Source organism: Schistocerca serialis, chromosome 12, assembly GCF_023864345.2.
Source record: "Schistocerca serialis cubense isolate TAMUIC-IGC-003099 chromosome 12, iqSchSeri2.2, whole genome shotgun sequence".
Lineage (NCBI taxonomy): Eukaryota > Metazoa > Arthropoda > Insecta > Orthoptera > Acrididae > Schistocerca > Schistocerca serialis.
The window spans coordinates 115,558,004-115,582,084 of NC_064649.1; the positions used below are offsets into that span (position 1 = coordinate 115,558,004).

General features: G+C 44.8%; 1 pseudogene; it reads right to left on the reverse strand.

Moving 5' to 3' along the window:
• Window positions 1–23,511: 23,511 nt before the first annotated feature.
• LOC126428575 (5S ribosomal RNA) lies at window positions 23,512–23,629 on the reverse strand (annotated as a pseudogene).
• Window positions 23,630–24,081: the final 452 nt, after the last annotated feature.

The window sequence follows — 24,081 nt, forward strand, 5'->3', positions numbered from 1 at the left end:
ATGGGTAGATCATATAACTAATGAGGAGGTATTGAATAGAATTGGGGAGGAGTTTGTGGCACAACTTGACAAGAAGGAGGGCCCGGTTGGTAGGACATGTTCTGAGGCATCAAGGGATCACAAATTCAGCATTGGAGGGCAACGTGGAGGGTAAAAATCGTAGAGGGAGACCAAGAGATGAATACAATAAGCAGATTCAGAAGGATGTAGGCTGCAGTAGGTACTGGGAGATGAAGAAGCTTGCACAGGATAGAGTAGCATGGAGAGCTGCATCAAACCAGTCTCAGGACTGAAGACCACAATAACAACAACAATTGACTGTGAATTTAAACTGGTAAATTTTGGAGGTGAGCAGTGCTGCTTCATGGCCCTGAAAGATCATACTGAATAAATTGAAAATTCTTACCTCAATAAGGTCGCCGGATAACGCGTATATATCTGCTCCTATAAGAATTTTTTTTGGCACAGCCCACTGCAATGCTGGTCGCTAGATTTGTCATGTATAAAAAGAACAACTGATTTCTTCTTTACAATAATAGGGATGACCATGGATTAGAGAAATTAGTAAATTCTTTAAATTCAGATGACTGATTGCCAAAAGTTAATTTTTTATAAGAAAGGTTATTATTAAGATATTTTTTAAAACATTTTGCATGAGACCTGATATAACAATAGTACATATGCGCGTGGCTGCTTTTACCTTATACTACATCGCTCAGGCACCGCCATCGCTGACCACGAGCGGTCTCGCGAACTCCATACACCATACTGCTAGTATCTAGTTACTCCTACTGCCACACAGTTCCTACTGCTGACAACACTGCTCTCTGGTCTGAGATTCTCTTACAGCTTACATATCGCAGGCAGCACGTGAGCAATCCATCGAAATTATATCTGCTCGAGTGCGCTTGTAATAAATTCCTTAGTCGTGGACCTCTTACAGTTGCTTCATAACTCTTGAGGGTATTTTTGTTCTGTCGTTGAAACTACAAAATTGCGTGATTTTTTTTTTTTTTTTCTCCAGACGCGTTTCGCTTTATAGAGGTAAGGCGTAATCAGTGGTGGTGATTTTCGGTTGATTTCTCGCTAACTTCGGGAAATGTCGTCTGCTAGCTCATCGTTGTGGTTCTGCGTTGGACACTGATAATACGGGTCTAATTTTTAGTTTCTCTGCAACACTATGCATTTCTTATGTTTTCATGGGGAAATAAATACAGTAGAAGAAGAATGGGTGAGAGATGAAATAGTGAAGGTAGCATAGGATCAAGTACGTAAAAAGAGGAAGGTTAATACAAATCCGTGGGTAACAGAAGAGATACTGAAATTAATTGATGAAAAGAAAAATACAAAAATGCAGTAAATGAAGCAGGCAAAAAGGAATACAAACGTCTCAAAAATGAGATCGACAGGAAGTGCAAAATGGCTAAGCAGGCATGGCTAGAGGACAAATGTAAGGATGTAGAGGCTTATCTCACTAGGGGTAAGATAGATACAGCCTACAGGAAAATTAAAGAGACCTTTGGAGGAAAGAGAGCCACTTGTATGAATATCAAGAACTCAGATGGAAACCCAGTTCTAAGCAAAGAAGGGAAAGCAGAAAGGTGGAAGGAGTATGTAGAGGGTCTATACAAGGGCGATGTACTTGAGGACAATATTATGGTAATGGAAGAGGATGTAGATGAAGATGAAATGGGAGATACGATACTGCGTGAAGAGTTTGACAGAGCACTGAAAGACCTAAGTCGAAACAAGGCCCTGGGAGTAGTCAGCATTCCATTAGAACTACTGATAGCCCTGGGAGAGCCAGGCCTAACAAAACTCTACCATCTGGTGAGCAAGATGTATGAGACAGACGAAACAGCCTCAGACTTCAAGAAGAATATAATAATTCCAAGCCGGCCAGTGTGGCCTAGCGGTTCTAGGCGCTTCAGTCTGTAACCGCGCGGCCGCTACGGTCGCAGGTTCGCATCCTGCCTAGGGCATGGATGTGTGTGATGTCCTTAGGTTAGTTAGGTTTAAGTAATTCTAAGTTCTAGGGTACTGATGACCTCAGATGTTAAGCCGCATAGGGCTCAGAGCCATTTGAACCAAATAATTCCAATCCTAAGGAAAGCAGGGGTTGACAGATGTGAAAATTACCAAACTATCAGTTTAATAAGTCACAGCTGCAAAATACTAACACGAATTCTTTACAGATGAATGGAAAAAAGTTGTAGAAGCCAACCTCGGGGAACATCAGTTTGGATTCCGTAGAAATATTTGAATTCAGGAGGCAAGATTATCTTAGAAAATAGATTAAGGAAAGGCAAACCTACGTTCCTAGCATTTGAATACATAGAGAAAGCCTTTGACAATGTTGACTGGAATACTCTCTTTCAAATTCTGAAGGTGGTAGGGGTAAAATACAGGGAGCGAAAGGCTATTTACAATTTGTACAGAAACCAGAAGCCAGTTATAAGAGTCAAAGGAAAGCAGTGGTTGGGAAGGGAGTGAGTCATGGTTGTAGCCTAGCCTGTATATTGCGCAATCAGTGAAGGAAACTAAAGAAAAATTCGGAGTAGGAATTAAAATCCATGAACAGGAAATAAAAACATTGAGGTTCGCCGATGATACTGTAATTCTGTCAGAGCAAAGGACCTGGAAGAGCAGCTGAACGGAGTGGACAGTGTCTTGAAAGGAGGATAGTAGATGAACATCAACAAAAGCAAAACGAGGGTAATGGAATGTAGTCGAATTAAGACGGGTGATGCTGAGGAAATTAGATTAGGAAATGAGACAGTTAAAGTAGTAAAGGAGTTTTGCTATATGGGGAACAAAATAACTGATGGCTCTCTGGCTCTGAGCACTATGGGACTTAACATCTTAGGTCATCAGTCCCCTAGAACTTAGAACTACTTAAACCTAACTAACCTAAGGACATTACACACATCCGTGCCCGAGGCTGGATTCGAACCTGCGAGCGAAGCAGCAGCGCGGCTCCGGACTGTTGCTCCTAGAACCGCACGGACGTGCAAGTCTTATTGCAGTCGACGCCTCAGTGGGAGACTTGCTTGTCGGTGAAGAGGATGAAATGATGGGCAGGACAACACAACACCCAGTCCAAGAACAGAGAAAATCTCCGACCCGACCAGGCATCGAACCAAGGTGTGGGTCTCCACCTCAGACAGTGGGTTTTCGCTCCTCGTGTTGTATCATGCCTCCATCACCCACTCGCCAACTAAACACCCTACCATGCCCCTTCCATTTCAGAGTTTGTTAAAAATAGTTACAAATATCCTTGCTGGTTGTCATTACAATTTAACAGATACAATAAGAAGGAATTAAGAATGTGGAACGAAGAATCAGAAAAAAGTAAGAGAGCAAAAGGGAGGATATCCAAAATATCTGGATGAAATTCTGTCAGAGCTAAGAGCAGAATATAATCGTAAAATAGCAAATGCTAACTGAAATTGTAATAGGAACACAGAACACATTGTTAAAAAAATTGGAGAATTGTGGTGAGGTCTTAAGTGACTAAACTGCTGAGGTCATCGGTCCCTTAGCTTACACACCACTTAATCTGACTTACGCTAAGGACAACACACACACCTATGGCCGAAGGAGGACTCGAACCTCCGACGGGGGTAGCTGCGCGAACCGTGACAAGGCGCCCTAAACCACGCGGCCACACGTTGATACAGATATACCTGTATCAGTAACCTAGAAAATGACATTCGCTGACAACGAGAAAAACACACATTACAAATTAACACAAACGACTAAAAAAAATGTCAACAACCTTAAAATAAAAGTTGCGGTACGCCCAAAAGGAAAGGGGTAATGCACTAACATTAGCAGAATAATAAGTAGCTTTGAAAACAATGAAAAGCACATAAAACCAGCTGGTAGACATGGCGGTAATAGCGAGCTGTTTGAATACGGCGGAAGTCTCCTTAAACTAAGATTTCTACGTTTCCTAAACTTACGTTGGGAGAAAGCGAGAATACCGGAAATCACAAAAGCTGTTGTGTACTCACTTTTCAAGATACAATATCGAAGTCTGTCGTAATTGTGTTTCAATAGCTGGATATAAACTGCAAAAATTTCGTGTCTAAAGTTAAGACCAATAGCCGAAACAATTTTAATTGAAGAACACAGTGGATTTAGATTTGGAAGAACAACAATGGATGATATACCCAGACTGAAGATATCTGTTCTAATAATAAAACTGTAAAACCGTCGTGTCTATCTGAACACGCTAAACTTCAAACCTTTTCACAAGTGGCTTGTGCGTAGCTATACAGACTTTACAGGCTATACGTAATAAAAATCGGATCGCAGGGGGAGGGGGGTGGGAGGGGGGGGGGGGGGGAAGATATCGTCATTTTATCTGAAACCGTTGTATCTGTCTGTCTATGTGAACACGATGATCTCCAAAACTACTACACTACTGGCCTTTAAAATTGCTGCACCAAGAACAAATGCAGATGATAAACAGGTATTCATTGGACAAATATATTATACTAGAACTGACATGTGATTACATTTTCACGCAATTTGGGTGCATAGATCCTGAGAAGTCAGTATCCAGAACAACCACCTCTGGCCGTAATCACGGCTCTGATACGCTTGGGCATTGACTCAGAGCTTGCATGGCGTGTACAGGTACAGCTGCCCATGCAGCTTCAACACGATACCACAGTTCATCAAGAGTAGTGACTGGCGTATTACGACAAGTCAGTTGCTCGGCCACCATTGACCAGACGTTTTCATTTGGTGAGAGATCTGGAGAATGTGCTGACCAGGGCAGCAGTCGAACATTTTCTGTATCCAGAAAGGCCCGTACAGGACCTGCAACATGCAGTCGTATATTATCCTGCAGAACAGTAGGGTTTCGCAGGGATCGATTGAAGGGTAGAGCCACGGGTCGTAACACATCTGAAATGTAACGTCCACTGTTCAAAGTGCCGTCAATCCGAACAAGAGGTGACCGAGACGTGTAACCAATGGCACCCCATACCATCACGCCGGGTGATACGCCAGTATGGCGATGACAAATACACGCTCCCAATGTGCGATCAGCGCGATGTCGCCAAACACGGATGTGACCATCATGATGCTGTAAATAGAACCTGGATCCATCCGAAAAAATTAAGTTTAGCCGTTCGTGAACTCAGGTTCGTCGTTGAGTACACCATTGCAGGCGCTCTTGTCTGTGATGCAGCGTCAAGGGTAACTGTAGCCAGGGTCTCCAAGCTGATAGTCCGTGCTGCTGCAAACGTCGTCGAACTGTTAGTGCAGATGGTTGTTGTCTTGCAAACGTCTCCATCTCTTGACTCAGGGAACGAGACGTGGCTACACGATCTGTTACAGCCATGCGGATAAGATGGCTGTCATCTCGACTGCTAGTGATTCGAGGCCGTTGGGATGCAGCACGGCGTTCCGTATTACCCTCCTGAACCCACCGATATTCTGCTAACAGTCATTGGATCTCGACCAACGCGAGCAGCAATGTCGCGATACGATAAACCGCAATCGCGATAGGCTACAATCCGACCTTTATCACAGTCGGAAACGTGATGGTACGCATTTCTCTTCCTTACACGAGGCATCACAACAACGTTTCACCAGGCAACGCCGGTCAACTGCTGTTTGTGAATGAGAAATCGATTGGAAACTTTCCTTATGTCAGCACGTTGTAGGTGTCGCCACCGACGCCAATCGTGTGTGTATGCTCTGAAAAGCTAATCATATGCATATGACAGCATCTTCTTGCTGTCGGTTAAATTTCGCGTCTGTAGCGCGTCATCTTCGTTGTGTAGCAATTTTAATGGCCCGAAGTGTAGCAAAATATTCATGGGGGGTCTACAGGTAACTTAAGAGTAGCAAGGTTTCATTTCGTAAAAATCGGAACGAGAAAAGAAGGATATAGTGCTACACCAAAGAACCAATAAAAGAGCTGGTAGTTCTTTTAAACTCAGTGACTGACGTTTTCTTTTTTTTTTCTTTTGGGAAGTTTGCGTCAAGGGCCACAGTCCTATCTGTACAAAAAAAACGGCAGCGAATATACCGATTTACTGATTTCGGTTCCTGCATTAAAACCTCACGACAATTGTTTGCTTCTTTCGATAGTTTTTATTTATATTCTTTCGCCAGGAAAAACGGATTTATTAAAATTGTTTTGTGATATTGGTGCCTGCTCAAAACATTTTGATATCGTTTTGTTTAGTAATAAAAAATATCCATAAAATGGTCGAGTCTTTCTGAACACAGTAGATCGGCTATGCGGCCTCAAAAATCCATTGGGGCTCAAAGCTACCTCTCTTCAATGTGACACCATGGAAGCGGATATTTTGAGAGAAAATGGCGCCGCCAGCGAGGATTTATAGTCTGAACCCCGAATATCCCAAGCATTTTCCATTTCGCTTTAAACGCTTACAGTTCCTCTAGTGTTCACGTTACGCCACGACCATGTAAACAGAGCACAGTGCCAGACGCTGCCTGTTGTGGGCGTGGACCTTATGTCAAGTGCTTTTAAACTGTTCGTTCATTTCCCCAACCATACTACACCGTACGTTATGTACAGGGAAGCTTTACCAATCAAAAATAAATTCCGCAAGTACAAAATCTCGGGCGCAGCCATAAATAAACACCCGGGGAAAGCCGGTTTCCTCCACTTGTTGACAAACATAAGAATTTAGTAATAAGGCGGACATAGCTTTTATAGACTATATCAAGGCATTTGACAGTTGAAACAGGACAAACATATGCTGAACATTAGAATGAAGCAGAATGCTGCGAGAGTTGTCTGAGTCAGAAAAAGCTTACACAACGGAACGAAATTTGCTATAAAACCAGGAAAGAAAACAAACAAGAGCGCCGTTATAACTAACCATGAAGTTACTGACTTTCAGGAATTTTGATCAGAATTTATATATAAATTATATGATAAAAAAACGGGAATCAGGAAACAGAAAACAATAAAGGAATGAAACTGAATATAGACGAAATTGGTGAAAATTGTAATTAGAAAATCTCTATAGTAAAGAGCAGAGCGAAGACATTCTGAGGAGGACAACAGCTGCGATCGAAAATAGTGGAAGGAAAAAAGTAATCGAGCAAGAAAGTTATTTTAACTACCTAAGCTGAGACACTTCTTATGATCGTGATAAACGTATAAGGAATAAAGAAGCAAAGATTCGGGGTGTGAACAGAAAAAAATAACATTAACGGAAAGAGAACTAAAGAAACACAACAGAAGTTCTTAAAAGTACTAGTTGTTCCGTTGCTACTTTACGTAGGTGAGGCGCACATGGCAAACAAGGATGAGATAAGTCCAAATGGTTCAAATGGCTCTGAGCACTATGGGACTCAACTGCTGTGGTCATAAGTCTCCTAGAACTTAGAACTACTTAAACCTGACTAACCTAAGGACATCACACACATCCATGCCCGAGGCAGGATTCGAACCTGCGACCGTAGCGGTCGAGCGGTTTCAGACTGTAGCGCCTTTAACCGCTCGGCCACTCCGGCCGGCTGATGAGATAAGTGCAATAGTGACGTACAAAAGGAACTTTGTCAGATCAGTTAAAGAGTGTAAATTGGAATATACGCTGAAGAGCCAAAGAAACTGGTACACCTACGTAATATCGTGTTGGGCCCCTGTAAGTACGCAGAACCACCGCAACACGACGTGGCATGCCGGCCGAAGTGGCCGAGCGGTTAAAGGCGCTACAGTCTGGAACCGCACGACCGCTACGGTCGCAGGTTCGAATCCTGCCTCGGGCATGGATGTGTGTGATGTCCTTAGGTTAGTTAGGTTTAAGTAGTTCTAAGTTCTAGGGGACTTATGACCACAGCAGTTGAGTCCCATAGTGCTCAGAGCCATTTTTGAACGACGTGGCATGGACTCGACTAATGTCTGAAGTAGTGCTGCAGGGATTACACACCATGAATCCTGTAGGGCTGTCCATAAATCCGGATGATTACGGGGGGGTGGAGATCTCTTCTGAACAGCACGTTGCAAGGCATCACAGAAGTCCTCAGTAATGTTTATGTCTGGGGTGTTTGATGACCAGCGGAAGTGTTTAAGCTCAGAAGAGTGTTCCTGAAGCCACTCTGCAGCAATTCTGGAGGTCTGGGGTCTCGCACAATGGACATGAATGGAAGCAGGTGACCAGACAGGATGCTTGCGTACGTGTCACCTGTTAGAGTGACGTATCAGTAGTGCAATATCACTCCAGTTTCACACGTCGCACACAATTATAGAACCTCCACCAGCTTAAATAGTCCTCTGCTGTTATACAGGCTCCATGTCTTCATGAGGTCTTCATACCCGTACACATCCATCCACCCGATACAATTTGAAACGAGACTCGTCCGACTAGGCAACATGTTTCTAGTCATCAACAGTCCAATGTCGGTGTTGAGGGAGTAAGTAGGCTGTTTATGTTTTCTTATTGGCAACGTTACGTAGCGCTCTGTATGAAAATCACTGGCTGTGCTGTGTGCAGTCTGTGGCTAGTTTGGATTGTTGTCTGCCATTGTAGTGTTGGGCAGCTGGATGTGAACAGCGCGTATCGTTGCGCAGTTGGAGGTGAGCCGCCAGCAGTGGTGGGTGTGGGGAGAGAGATGGCGGAATTTTGAAATTTGTAAGACTGAATGTCATGAACTGCTATGTATATTATGCTTTTTCAACACTATTAAGGTAAATACATTGTTTGTTCTCTATTAAAATCTGTCATTTCCTAACTATGCCTATCAGTAGTTAGTGCCTTCCGTAGTTTGAATCTTTTATTTAGCTGGCAGTAGTGGCGCTCGCTGTATTGCAGTAGTTCGAGTAACGAAGATTTTTGTGAGGTAAGTGATTTGTGAAAGGTATAGTCTAATGTTAGTCTGGACCAGGCGCGGCTCGTAATTAAAGGCTCTGAGGCGGAGCCGCCCCAAAATATATGTTAAAGTAAATTTGACTAGAACGTATTACATAATTTAAATTATCAGGACGAATTTCGCATATTTCCCATTCCGGTTAAGAAAACGGCGGTCAACGTTTTTGGAACTGTTTGTATCGATAGATGTTTCCCGAACGGTTAGTACTGTTTAGGCTGCGCCTTGGAACGTCCGTAAGCTGCATGTAGTGGCGGTTTGGGGGCGTGGCTTCTACATAGTACTGCTCTTTATGGACGACCCGAAGGCTCAGAGCTTGCAGCCTAAGGGTGTCATACCAACCACCACACATTTTTTCAGGTTCCACTATCTATGTAATAAAGGAATGTAGAGTGGCCGAAACTTCGCTATCCAATCTCTGTCTCTGCACATCTCTACTACGCTTCGATGCGTCATTAATCGACGTTTAGTATTATTGTTTTGATAATGTTTTACATAGTTGTTTTGTTTCAGCCATTGGCTATTTAATCCACATTTAGAATAAGTTTGCAAATATCCCGCCAGAGTGCACTACACTACAGTAACATACCAGTACTGCCATCTAGCGAGAGTTTCCTAAGTGGTTAGAGGACAAGGCGCGCGAAGTTTGTCCCGTTACTTTACTTTCCTTGCTTGCTGATGCTGACTGCTTTTGTTGATACTGTGTAATATTAGCAAGTTTCTTTTTCGGAGTATATTTCGCAAGATTTTAGTGAGTTTTACTTGCTGGTGAATATCTGCGACATACCGCGAGTGTGAAACAAGCGCAATATGAATTCTGTGTGCAATTTAATAGGTAAAAACTTGGAACACGGCCATAGAATTAAAGTGAAAGAACTTGGTGCATCCAGACCCGCATTAAAGATCTCTCCTAAACGCGTCTTTCCATATGATTTGCTGCAAAGTGTCAGAAAATGTAATGATGACGTATAAAAACACTTACCAAAGATTTTAACTCGAAGTTAGCTTCTAATGATATTTAATACCTGATTATAGAAGATACAGTACGTAAAATTATGGGTAGAGAGTGATCTGCCCACCCCGTCCACCTGAATTCTTAGTTGTTTATGTCAGACTAACCTGTAGCATAACCCGAGGTCTATGTTGGCTCCGACCGATAAATGCCGCAGCCTTCCCCAGTATAGAAACCACGAGCCGCGCCTGGTCTGGACCATTCTTTTGTAGGGATTTTTGAAAGTCAGATTGCGTTGCGCTAAAAATATTGTGTGTCAGTTTAAACACAGTCATGTATAATTTTTCTAAGGGGACGTTTCAACGGGTCCAGGCGAGGCGTGAAGCTTCGTGTCGTGCAGTCATCAAGGGTACACGAGTGAGCCTTCGGCGCCAAAAGCCCATATCGAAGATGTTTGGTAGAAAGATTCGCACGCTAACACTTATTGATGGACTAGCGTTGAAATCTGCAGCAAGTTGCGGAAGGTTACCACTTCTCTCACAATTAACTATTCTCTTCAGTCGTTGCTGGTCCTGCTCTTGCTGGATCTTTCTCCGGCCACAGCGATGTCTGAGATTTGATGTTTTACCGGATTCCTGATATTCACTCTTGAAATGGTTCAAAAAATGTTCAAATGTGTGTGAAATCTTGTGGGACTTAACTGCTAAGGTAATCAGTCGCTAAGCTTACACACTACTTAACCGAAATTATGCTAAGGTTAAACACAACCGGCCGCGGTGGCCGAGCGGTTCTAGGCGCTTCAGTCCGGAACCGCGCGACTGCTACGGTCGTAGGTTCGAATCCTTCCTCGGGCATGGATGTGCGTGATGTCCTTAGGTTAGTTAGGTTTAAGTAGTTCTAAGTTCTAGGGGACTGATGACGTCAGATGTTAAGTCCCATATTGCTCAGAGCCATTTTTTTTTTTTTTTTTGACAAACACACACATCTATGCCCGAGGGACGACTCGAACCTCCGCCATGACCTTGAAATGGTCTTACAAGAAAATCCCCACTTCATCGCTACCTCTGACATGCTGTGTCCCGTCGCCCGTGCGCCGACTATAACACCACGTTCAAACTCATTTAAATGTCGATAATCTGCCATTGTAGCAATAGTAGCCAATCTAACAACTTGTTCCTTCATAAAGGCGTTACCGGCCGCAGTGCCGTATTCTGCATGTTAACGTGCATCTGTATTTGAATAGGCGTGCCTGCACCAGTATCTTTGGCACTTCAGCGTAGGTTAAGAAACGGAGATACTATGACTGAACATAAACTATTTACGTAACGCGAAAAAAATCGCCACATACTCTTTTCAGTCACATTACTGCGACCACCTGAATAACTAAGTTTTGCAGTGTGGGCGGCAGCTTAACGTGCAGGAAGAGGGTCATTGAGGTTTTGGAAGGTACCGACAGGGATGAGACTGCATGCTGGCCGCGTGGTCTTAGCCGCCTTGTCACGGTTCGCGTGGCTCCACCCCCTCCCCCCCCCCCCCCCCAACGGAGGTTCGAGTCCTCCCTTTGATATGGGTGTTGGCGTTGTCCTTAGCGTAAGTTAGAGGTAGACTAAGTAGTGTGTAGGCCTAGGGACCGATGGCCTTAGCAGTTTGGTCACATAGGAACTTGCCACCACTTTACAAGGTGCATTCAAGTTCTAAGGCCTCCGATTTTTTGTCTCCGGACTGGAAAGAGATACAAAAATGCGCATTGTTTTAAAATGAGGCCGCGTTCATTGTCAATATGTCCCAGAGATGGCAGCACCGTACGGCAGACGGAATTTTACCGCCAGCGGCGAGAATACTTAAAATGGCGATGTTTTCCTTACTTGAACAGCGTGCAATCATTCATTTTCTGAATTTGCGTGGTGTGAAACCAATTGAAATTCATCGACAGTTGGAGACATGTGGTGATGGAGTTATGGATGTGTCGAAAGTGCGTTTGTGGGTGCGACAGTTTAATGAAGGCAGAACATCGTGTGACGACAAACCGAAACAACCTCGGGCTCGCACAAGCCGCTCTGACGACACGATCGAGAAAGTGGAGAGAATTGTTTTGGAGGATCGCCGAATGACTGTTGAACAGATCGCATCCAGAGTTGGCATTTCTGTGGGTTCTGTGCACACAATCCTGCATGACGACCTGAAAATGCGAAAAGTGTCATCCAGGTGGGTGCCATGAATGCTGACGGACAACCACACGGCTGCCCATGTGGCACATTGCCAAGCAATGTTGATGCGCAACGACAGCATGAATGGGACGTTCTTTTCGTCGGTAGTGACAATGAATGAGATGTGGATGCCATTTTTCAATCCAGAAACAAAGCGCCAGTGAGCTCAATGGAAGCACACAGATTCACCGCCACCAAAAAAATTTCGGGTAACCGCCAGTGCTGAAAAAATGATGGTGTCCATGTTATGGGACAGCGAGGGCGTAATCCTTACCCATTGCTTTCCAAAGGGCATTATGGTGACAGGTGCATCCTACGAAAATGTTTTGAAGAACAAATTCCTTCCTGCACTGCAACAAAAACGTCCGGGAAGGGCTGTGCGTGTGCTGTTTCACCAAGACAACGCACCCGCACATCGAGCTAACGTTTCGCAACAGATTCTTCGTGATAACAACTTTGAAGTGATTCCTCATGCTCCCTTCTCACCTGACCTGGCTCCTAGTGACTTTTGGCTTTTTCCAACAATGAAAGACACTCTCCGTGGCCGCACATTCACCAGCCGTGCTGCTATTGCCTCAGCGATTTTCCAGTGGCCAAAACAGACTCCTAAAGAAGCCTTCGCCGCTGCCATGGAATCATGGCGTCAGTGTTGTGAAAAATGTGTACGTCTGCAGGGCGATTACGTCGAGAAGTAACACCAGTTTCATCGATTTCGGGTGAGTAGTTAATTAGAAAAAAAATCGGACGCCTCAGAACTTGAATGCACCTCCTAATGCATGCTGACTCTAGTGCCGTGGTTGATTACGTTACCTTTGCCGGTTGAGAATCCACGGCGCGAGCGGCCCTATCGGTGTTGCTCCCACGTAATGTCGACTGGTGTTAAATCCGGGGAATTTCTTGGCCAGTGGAGTGCGCTAAACTCATACTGGTGGTCTCTGAAGCACGCACGTACTCTGCTAGCTGTGTGACTCGTTGCATTGTCCTGCTGGTAGATACCATACTGCCGAGGAAAAACAAACTGCATGCAGGGGTGGATATGGCCCCCAAGTACAGGGGCATACTTGAGTTGGTCACTGTGCGTTCCTGAACGAAGAGCTCACCCAGGGAATGCTGCGGAAACATTTCCCAGACACTAACGCACCCTCCTGCTGCCTCGACCCTTCAGACAATTCTTGCAATCCTACAGCCATCTGATCGGTAAAGCATAAAATTTCGTTCATCTGAAAAGGCCTCCTATCGCCACTCAGTGACGTCCGGTTGCGATGCTGGCATCTAAATTCCAGTCCTCGTCGCCATCGATCAGCATCAGCACGAGTGCAACGAAGAAGGTGCCTGCTGTGGAGAACCAAACGCAGCAACTTTCGATGAACGGTGCTTAAGAAGACACTTCTTGAAACTCATCGATTCATCCGAGGGGTCAGTTGGTCAACAGCTGCACCAGTGTTCTCCCGTAAGGGACCCAAACCAACAACGCTCGACATTGTATGCGACAACACAGTCACAAACAACAGGCAGTAAGAGTCATAAAACAAACAAGCAGCGACACCACATACTATGACTTTAGTAATAAGGTAACATCCCATGGGAGGAGAAGGATAGAAGAACTTTTATTCCCTCCCCAACGACATACTGCATAGGGTTTAAAGTATACTGCACACAAGCAGTAATGTATTGCTCGTCTTATCGTGTGTAGGCAGAAGCACACCCATGCTCACAAATGAATGATAATTGTAGAAAGTGGTGCCACGCAACGTGCCACTGTACAAAACTTGCGCTAATAGCATAGGCACATAGGCAACACACAGGACACAGATGTGGTGATAAGTTGAGAAAACCGTCCCGAAACACATGTGCTACAAAACGCCACATTTTTCTGCGCATTTACCCCGACATCAGTATGGGCTATGATCACCATGCACACGTACACAGGCCGCACAATCGGTTGGCATACTCTGGATCAGGTGGTCGAGCAGCTGCTGGGGTATAGCCTCCCATTCTTGCACCAGTGCCTGTCGGAGCTCCTGAAGTGTCGTAGGGGTTTGAAGGCATGCAGCAATATGTCGACCGAGAGCATCCCAGACGTGCTCGCTGGGGCTTAGGTCTGGAGAACAGGCAGGCCACTCCATTCGCCTGATATCTTCTGTTTCAAGGTACTCCTCCACGATGGTAGCTCGGTGGGGTAGTGCGTTATCATCCATCAGGAGGAAGGTGGGACCCACTGCATCCCTCAAAAGGCGGACATACTGGTGCAAAATGACGTCCCGATACACCTGACCTGTTACAGTTCCTCTGTCAAAGACATTCAGGTGTTTACGTGCACCAATCATAATCCCATCCCACACCGTAAAACCACGACCTCCATACAGGTTCCTTTCAAGGACATTAAGGGCTTGGTACCTGGTCCCTGGTTCACGACAGATGAAAACCCGGCGAGAATCACTGTTTAGACTATACATGGACTTGTCCATGAACATAACCTGGGACCACTGTTGCATGTACTGTGTTCTTGACACCAGGCTTTACGGGCTGTCCTGTGACCAGGGGTCAGTGGAATGCACCTTAAAGGTCTCCGGACGAACAAACCGTGTCTGTTCAGTCGTTTGTAGACTGTGTGTCTGGAGACAAGTGTTCCAGTGGCTGGGGTAAGGTCCCGAGCGAGGCTGCCTGCAGTACTCCGGTGGCCGTCTGCGGGCACTGATGGTGAGATATCGGTCTTCTTGTGGTGTTGTACACTGTGGACGTCCCGCACTGTAGCGCCTGGACACGTGTCCTGCCTGCTGGAATTGTTGCCATAATCTTGAGAACACACTTTGTGGCACACGGAGGGCCCGTGCTACGACCTGCTGTGTTTGACCAGCCTCCAGTCGCCCTAGTATTCTACCCCTCATAACGTCATCAGTGCCCGCTGAAGGCCACGGAGCACTGCAGGTAGCCTTGTTCGGGACCTTACCGCAGCCGCTGGAACAGTTGTCTCCAGTCACACAGTATACAGACGACTGAACAGACACGGTTTATTCGTCCGGAGACCTTTAAGGTGCATTCCACTGACCCCTGGTCACAGGAGAGCCCGTAAACCCTGGTGTCAGTACTTTGAGCCATTTTAAACGCACAGTCACCATTAGCACGCCTGAAAACGTCTGCACACTTACTCGCTGCACCGTACTCTGACATGCACCAACACTCTTCTGCGTATGTGGACTGCTGCCAGCGCCACCGTGCGAAGACCGCAGGTCAAATGCACCGCATGGTCATACCCCGAGGCGATTTAAAGCCGCAAACCGCCCAGCAGAGAGTTATTTCACCATGTATCAGCATTATCCTTAATTTATGAGCATGAGTGTATATTCTCTCCTGTATTGAAAGCTACAGTCACTGAATTTTATGTATCAAACGTAATTTTCGTATAAAGTACGTAATGCTTCAAATGGCTCTAAGCACTATGGGACTTAACGTCTGAGATCATCAGTCCCCTAGACTTAGAACTACTTAAACCTAACTAACCGAAGGACATCACCGACAGTCATGTTCGAGGCAGGATTCGAACCTGCGACCGTAGTGGCGGTGCGGTTCCGGACTGAAGCCCCTAATGTATGTATAAAACTAAAATTGTATTAAATTATTCAAGGAATAACGCATTCGAGTAGCAATGAACTACATTCTATTTCTACTAACAAATTTTCTCATGTAAAGCTAAAATTCATGTATGAAATGCTCAATCAGTATTTAATCTATATAATACGAGGTGTATGTATTTAAGACATCACGTAGAATATACGAAAACTAGCAACACTAGGACGAACAAACAGCTGGCGAATATCATGTAGTGTTCTGACTTGCAACATTGCCAATAATATACCATTGCACTCGACCACAGCAAACATACATAAGCACAAACCATTTGAGATAATAGTTCGACGTTCTACCGAGACCTCCTCAACTGAAATACGTAGAAATAGCCCATTATCAACTGACATGCTACTTAGTCTATATTAAACCTGCAAATACAGCATATCGGTTCCCCTGCAAATTGCAAATCATTTTCACCACACTCATTGTATTACATCTTCTTTTTTTTTCTTTTTCTTTGACATTTGCATTACATAAATTATATTCTAATCAACTAGGTAGAAACAAATTATGTGGAGCCATTTTAACAATTGTTAAGCAATCAGTTCGCTGTAACCTTAGAGAAATCTTTATACATCATGCTCTTTATATTACTTAAAAAAAGGATTAAGAACTGGATACGAATAAGGTGGTAAAAATGAGAAGTCTTTGCTGTTAGATTTAGAAGCATCCGACCCACCTTACGTTTCATGGTGGTGGGTTACTCCGTACTGTTATGAAATAAATAAATAAATAAATGTTCGCTCGTATACAGTTGGAGAAGGAGGAGGAGGAGATTAGTGTTTAACGTCGTGAAGACAACGAGATCATCAGAGACGGAACAGTAGCCTGGATTAGGGATGGAACTCGACCGGGTCCGTTCGAAGGGACCATCCCGCCATTTGCCTTAAGCGATGTAGGGAAATCACGGAAAGCCTAAATAAGAATGACTGCACACGGATTTGAACCGTCGTCCTCCCGAATACGAGTCCAGTGTGTTAACCGCTCCGCCACCTCGCTCGGTACGCGCACACCTCCACAGCCATCGCACACCCCCGTCTTCTACAGAATGTGGTGCACCACAGTTAAGCCGGTGCCGGTTTTGGATAGCGCCGTTTTGCCACGCACGGTACACTTTAACCACGTTCAGAGACTTAGGTGTTTCGAAAGTGCTTGCACGCTTGGTCCGAAAGCTACGATGATGCCGTTTTGGACGTCAGAGAAATCTCTTACTTTACGTATAACGGTTACGACTGCACTGTTTTCCGCGTCCCCTCAACACCCTTTATACAGGGTGAGTCACCTAACATATTTCGTAAACCACATCAAATACTGACCAATCGATTCCACAGACCGAACGTGAGGAAAGGGGCTAGTGTAATTGGTTAACACAAACCATAAAAAAATGCACGGAAGTATGTTTTTTAACACAAACCTACGTTTTTTTAAATGGAACCCCGTTAGTTTTGTTAGCACATCTGAACATATAAACAAATACGTAATCAGTGCCGTTTGTTGCACTGTAAAATGTTAATTACATCCGGAGATATTGTAACCTAAAGTTGACGCTTGAGTACCACTCCTCCGCTGTTCGATCGTGTGTATCGGAGAGCACCGAATTACGTAGGGATCCTTAGGTACAGAAGAGACTGGAACAGCACATTACCTCAGCATGCTAACACCTTTTTATTGGTACATTACCATGAGGGGTGAGGTACACGTACACACGTGGTTTCCGTTTTCAATTACGGAGTGGAATAGAGTGTGTCCCGACATGTCAGGCCAACAGATGTTCAATGTGGTGGCCATCATTTGCTGCACACAATTGCAATCTCTGGCGTAATGAATGTCGTACACGCCGTAGTACATCTGGTGTAATGTCGCCGCAGGCTGCCACAATACGTTGTTTCATATCCTCTGGGGTTGTAGGCACATCACGGTACACATTCTCCTTTAACGTACCCCACAGAAAGAAGTCCAGAGGTGTAAGATCAGGAGAACGGGCTGGCCAATTTATGCGTCCTCCACGTCTTATGAAACGCCCGTCGAACATCCTGTCAAGGGTCAGCCTAGTGTTAATTGCGGAATGTGCAGGTGCACCATCATGCTGATACTACATACGTCGACGCGTTTCCAGTGGGACACTTTCGAACAACGTTAGCAGATCATTCTGTAGAAACGCGATGTATGTTGCAGCTGTTTGTTACAACACGCAACTTAACGTCGGAGGCTTCAAGCGTCAACTTTAGGTTACAATATCTCCGGATGTAATTAACATTTTACAATGCAACAAACGGAACTGATTACGTATTTGTTTATATGTTCAGATGTGCTAACAAAACTAGCGGGGTTCCATTTTAAAAAAGGTAGGTTTGTGTTAAAAAACATACTTCCGTGCATTTTTTTATGGTTTGTATTAACCAGTTACACTATCCCCTCTCCTCACGTTCGGTGTGTGGAATCGATTCGTCAGTATTTGATGTGGTTTACGAAATATATCCAGCGGTAACATTAGGTGACTCACCCTATATACCCTCCACTGCTACTGCTTCCACCTGCTGTCTTGATTGGTTATTACACACAGACGTCGAACATTAGGTGGTTGTCACATTCATGTGACTTGACCATGAATAAGCAGCTATGTAAGAAACGTTTAAGGGGGGGGGGGGGGGGGGGGGTAGGGCGTCATACGGGATGACTTGGAGCAGGAGAGACACCACAGAACATTTCAATTTCCAGTGCCTATACTTTTACATATAAATTCATAAAACTTTGTCAGCATGACCAGCAAGGATTCAGGATTCACACTCACAGCAGTGGAAGTTCAAAAACATAACAAAATAATTTTTTTACATGTGAAATTTCATCATTTTTTCCTTATTATTGGCAGCATTTGTTGCTATAGCTACACTTTTCTTTATAGGTAAGAGAGATTCTTCGATGAATTTTATACAGCAGGCGAACCAAACTTACAGGTGTATGAAACTTTAGAATTTATTTAATTTATGAAAAATTGAATGAGCTGTTAGTGAGACCTCGTAGATAGGGAAAGGCAGGATTACGTGTGGACGGGACCGTAATCAGTTATCGTTGTTTCCTAAATTTTTTTTTTCTTTTAGTCTCGTACACTTTATTTGGAAACAACTGCAAATAAAGTTGAGAATAAGGAACAATTATTCAATTTCACTGTTAAGACACAATGTCTAACTAAAAAGAGTTGAGCACGTTGGACTCACTGCTGAAAGCCTAGAAATTCAAATTATTTGTCGGCTGAAGACCCCAATAGTAATCACTCAAAAACAATTTGTCGGCTGAAGGCTTGGATTGCAAATTCTTAAGAAACAGTTAAACATCTCCAAGAGATACTAAAATATTTTTAAAAATCATCAAAATTTCACTATTAAGAGATAATATCTAATTAAACATTCTTAAGACCAATTGCACTCACAGCTGAAGGCCTTATTGACAAGAAATTCAAATTATTTGTCAGCTGAAGGCCGCAATAGTAATAACTCAAAAAACAGTTGGACGGCAGAAGACCTGGATAGCAAATTTTTGACAAGGAATTAAACTTCTTCGACGGATATTTGAGGAACAATCATCAACATTTGTGTGTTAAGATACACTCCTGGAAATTGAAATAAGAACACCGTGAATTCATTGTCCCAGGAAGGGGAAACTTTATTGACACATTCCTGGGGTCAGATACATCACATGATCACACTGACAGACGCACAGGCACATAGACACAGGCAACAGAGCATGCACAATGTCGGCACTAGTACAGTGTATATCCACCTTTCGCAGCAATGCAGGCTGCTATTCTCCCATGGAGACGATCGTAGAGATGCTGGATCTAGTCCTGTGGAACGGCTGGCCATGCCATTTCCACCTGGCGCCTCAGTTGGACCAGCGTTCGTGCTGGACGTGCAGACCGCGTGAGACGACGCTTCATCCAGTCCCAAACATGCTCAATGGGGGACAGATCCGGAGATCTTGCTGGCCAGGGTAGTTGACTTACACCTTCTAGAGCACGTTGGGTGGCACGGGATACATGCGGACGTGCATTGTCCTGTTGGAACAGCAAGTTCCCTTGCCGGTCTAGGAATGGTAGAACGATGGGTTCGATGACGGTTTGGATGTACCGTGCACTATTCAGTGTCCCCTCGACGATCACCAGTGGTGTACGGCCAGTGTAGGAGATCGCTCCCCACACCATGATGCCGGGTGTTGGCCCTGTGTGCCTCGGTCGTATGTAGTCCTGATTGTGGCGCTCACCTGCACGGCGCCAAATACGCATACGACCATCATTGGCACCAAGGCAGAAGCGACTCTCATCGCTGAAGACGACATGTCTCCATTCGTCCCTCCATTCACGCCTGTCGCGACACCACTGGAGGCGGGCTGCACGATGTTGGGGCGTGAGCGGAAGACGGCCTTACGGTGTGCGGGACCGTAGCCCAGCTTCATGGAGACGGTTGCGAATGGTCCTCGCCGATACCCCAGGAGCAACAGTGTCCCTAATTTGCTAGGAAGTGGCGGTGCGGTCCCCTACGGCACTGCGTAGGATCCTACGATCTTGGCGTGCATCCGTGCGTCGCTGCGGTCCGGTCCCAGGTCGACGGGCACGTGCACCTTCCGCCGACCACTGGCGACAACATCGATGTACTGTGGAGACCTCACGCCCCACGTGTTGAGCAATTCGGCGGTACGTCCACCCGGCCTCCCGCATGCCCACTATACGCCCTCGCTCAAAGTCCGTCAACTGCACATACGGTTCACGTCCACGCTGTCGCGGCATGCTACCAGTGTTAAAGACTGCGATGGAGCTCCGTATGCCACGGCAAACTGGCTGACACTGACGGCGGCGGTGCACAAATGCTGCGCAGCTAGCGCCATTCGACGGCCAACACCGCGGTTCCTGGTGTGTCCGCTGTGCCGTGCGTGTGATCATTGCTTGTACAGCCCTCTCGCAGTGTCCGGAGCAAGTATGGTGGGTCTGGCACACCGGTGTCAATGTGTTCTTTTTTCCATTTCCAGCAGTGTATTTTCGCTAATTAAAATTTCTTAAGACTAGTTACACTCACGGCTGAAGGCCTTATTAACAAGAAATTCAAACTCTTTGTCGGCTGAAGGCCCAAACAGTAATAATTAAAACAAAAAACAATCATCACAATCTGCCCGAATCAAGAGAGAAGTGGGCCTCAGACAGTGCTCCAAGGATCGAGCTGGAAAAGTCGCTCAACTTTGTAAACGATGAGACAGGCGGCCAAGAGTTGCAACATCTACCTAACATCTGATAACCAATACAACAATGGAATAACCCAGGCAACGCGTAAATTGCGGATAGCACTGCGTCTTCAGAATCCGGTGTTCAGAACATCCAGCAGCAGAAGGAACCGCTACGACCAAACTAGTCCAAAAGAAACAAAATATCCGAACCACAATCAAGGAGGCTGTCCAACTACAAACCTTACCAGACAGCAGGGGCAAGACGAGGAAAGGTACATCGCTGTGAAAATACGCTAACCTCCAGGGCAGGTAACTGCGGCGTTAGCGGCCACTAAGCAGAAAATACCGCTGGTTGAACGTCACCAATAATAACACAAGGAATTTAATGATTAACAATAAGAAGTGGAGAATGGCTAATTAATTTTGCCAACTCCAAACACTCGACTCGCTGATCTTCGTGTCACTGATCCTGCGAGCAGCAATGTGCGAACAAACGGTGTACTCTCAAAATAGCGGAGCTTTCACTACTGGATTAATGTTCACTCAACTCAAACGTCCTGGATCCGGTGGAGAACGAGGTTGTGGCTCTCGCAACTACAGCCCCTCGATCCGGCAGCGTTCCCGGCATGTACTCGCACTGCCGGACCCCACTGCTGTTCCCTCCCAAACGAACTCCCCGACACACACCGACCCGGGAAAGACCTAACGTCCATCCAAAGATAGTAACACCGCACTAGATATCGATAACCGCTGCTGCTGCCACTCGCGGTCAGACAACGCTAGCAAATGTAGTGGTGCCAGTAAACATAAGAAGAAACTGAGACGCCACTATCCCTATTACATGTTGCCAACCTACCAACGGCACCAACGCGAGCCGCAACATGGCTCAGTTACATTTTAAACTTCATGTTTAGAAAAAACTCTAATTTTATAGTTAATTATCTCAATTTTTACCACAGCTTGTAATAGATTTGGGAAATTATAGAATTTCATACACCTGTAAATATGATTTGTATGCTGTGTAAAATTCATCGAATAATCTCTCACTTCTGAAGAAAAGTGTGCATATGGCAACAAATGCTGCCAACAGTTAGTGAAAAAGTGATGAAATTTCACATGCAAAAAAATTATTCTGTTATATATTTGAACTTCCACTGCTATGCGTGTAAATCCTGAATCCTTCCTGGTCATGCTGACAAAGCTTTATGAATTTATTTGTAAAAGTATAGACAGTGGGAATTAAATTGTCCTGTGGTGCCTCTCCTACCCTAAGTCTGCCCTTTGTCTTCCTACGCCCCCCCCCCCCCCTTAAACAGGATCCAACAAGGCAGATATCCTAAAACAGTTTGCCACCAAACGCCAAAATAGGTAAGGGACATGTTTCGGTCCAGGAAATGATGCAGCTAACAAGATGAAGCCGAAAATGTTTCCTCTGAAACCTAATTCGTAAATGTACATGATGATGAAGTATGCTGTAAATAGAGAGCTGACATTTTTGTCCATAGAACCGCATTATGTGGGGGTGGGTAGAGACGCCGGCTATAGCTGAAACAACCAATTTCCGTTATATCTTTCTTTTTTCACGCGGTATTAACCTGTTAAAACCGCTCAGAATAACCGGGTTCTGAAAAAAAAAACGATTTTCGGTTTTTATTGCTGTTAGCTTGAAAAATTATTACTCAGTGAGTTTCTGCAATAACCGTTTTCTCCATTTTGGATTGAAAAATTAAAAAATTATGACTCATTCAGTTGCAAAATACGTAGAAACAAAACATTAAATTGCATAGGGGAAAAAAAAAAAAGTTAGTCTGCCCTCTGTTCGGTGCTTTTCTCGAAAATTGGTGATTGGCTGAACACTACAAAAAATCACCACAGTGCACTTATTGATTCTGTAAAAATTACGTTGTAATCGGGGATCACACCACGTTATAATAGCCAGTGCTAAAATGTAAAAGGCCGCGCGGGGTAGCCGCGCGGTCTCAGGCGCCTTGCCACGGTCCACGCGGCTCCCTCCGTCGGAGGTTCGAGTCCTCTCTCTGGCATGCGTGTGTGTGTGTGTGTTGCCCTCAGTGTAAGTTAGTTGAAGTACTGCCTAAGCTACGCAGTGGGATCCCATAACACCTTACCACAAATTTCCAAATTTTCCAAAGGATGAAAACTGTCCTTGTAGAACTGTGTTTTTTGTGTTATTTTTTTCTGTTTTCAAGGTCTATAAGCAGATAAAGGCACATTATATGGACACAGGCAGCAGACTAGGTACTTTCTGTTTCTATTGCACATTATGAATGAATTTTTCTTGAGATTTTAACTTATGTTATCATAATTGCCTTCGTCTTTTATTGTTTCATGGATGTGGGAGACACATTTTAATACTTTAGTGCAAATGAGGCATTCTATTAATTTTATCCATAGTGGATGCTGGTGAACTCCGTGACTGTCCCCTCATAATGCGCTTCGTCTTCAGGCCACGACTGGCTCATCGAGACAATCCGACCGCCGTGTCATCCTCAGCTGAGGATGCGGTTAGGGGGGCCGTGTGGTCAGCACACCGCTCTCCCAGTCGTTATGATGATATTCTTGACCAAGCCGCAACTATTCGGTCGATTAGATCCTCAATTGGCATCATGAGGGTGAGTGCACCCCGAAAAATGGCAACAGCGCATGGCGGCCCGGATGGTCACCCATCCAAGTGCCGGCCACGCCCGACAGCGCTTAACTTCGGTGATCTGACGGGAACCGGTGTCTCCACTGCGGCAAGGCCGTTGCCTCGTCCCTTCATAGGGTGTAGAAAAATTTCCGCTGCCAATCACAATAAAAGATTATTTATTCGTCACAGACCAGTTTCGGGCTTGTGCCCATCCTCTGGTGTTTATATATTCATGTACCTATTTATATTGAAGGAGATGACTCTTTGAATGCAAAGAAAATTATTTGCTGGTGACTCAACAGATACAAGTGGAACAATTGTAAATGGCAAGGCAGCATATGTCGAAAATATATCTGTATTTACATAAAGATAAAGTATCCTTACTATAATTATACGGTGGTGACAGTTTTTCCACTCAGTTGCACATTTGTTACCACTTTCGCGGCCATGTACCAGTTTTTTTCAATAGTTAGCTCCATATTTTACTACTGTGTCGTGAACTCGTCATATACACTGTGTTTACATTTAAAGATTCATGTATTCTATAATAAGGTAATATTTCAAAAAAATGA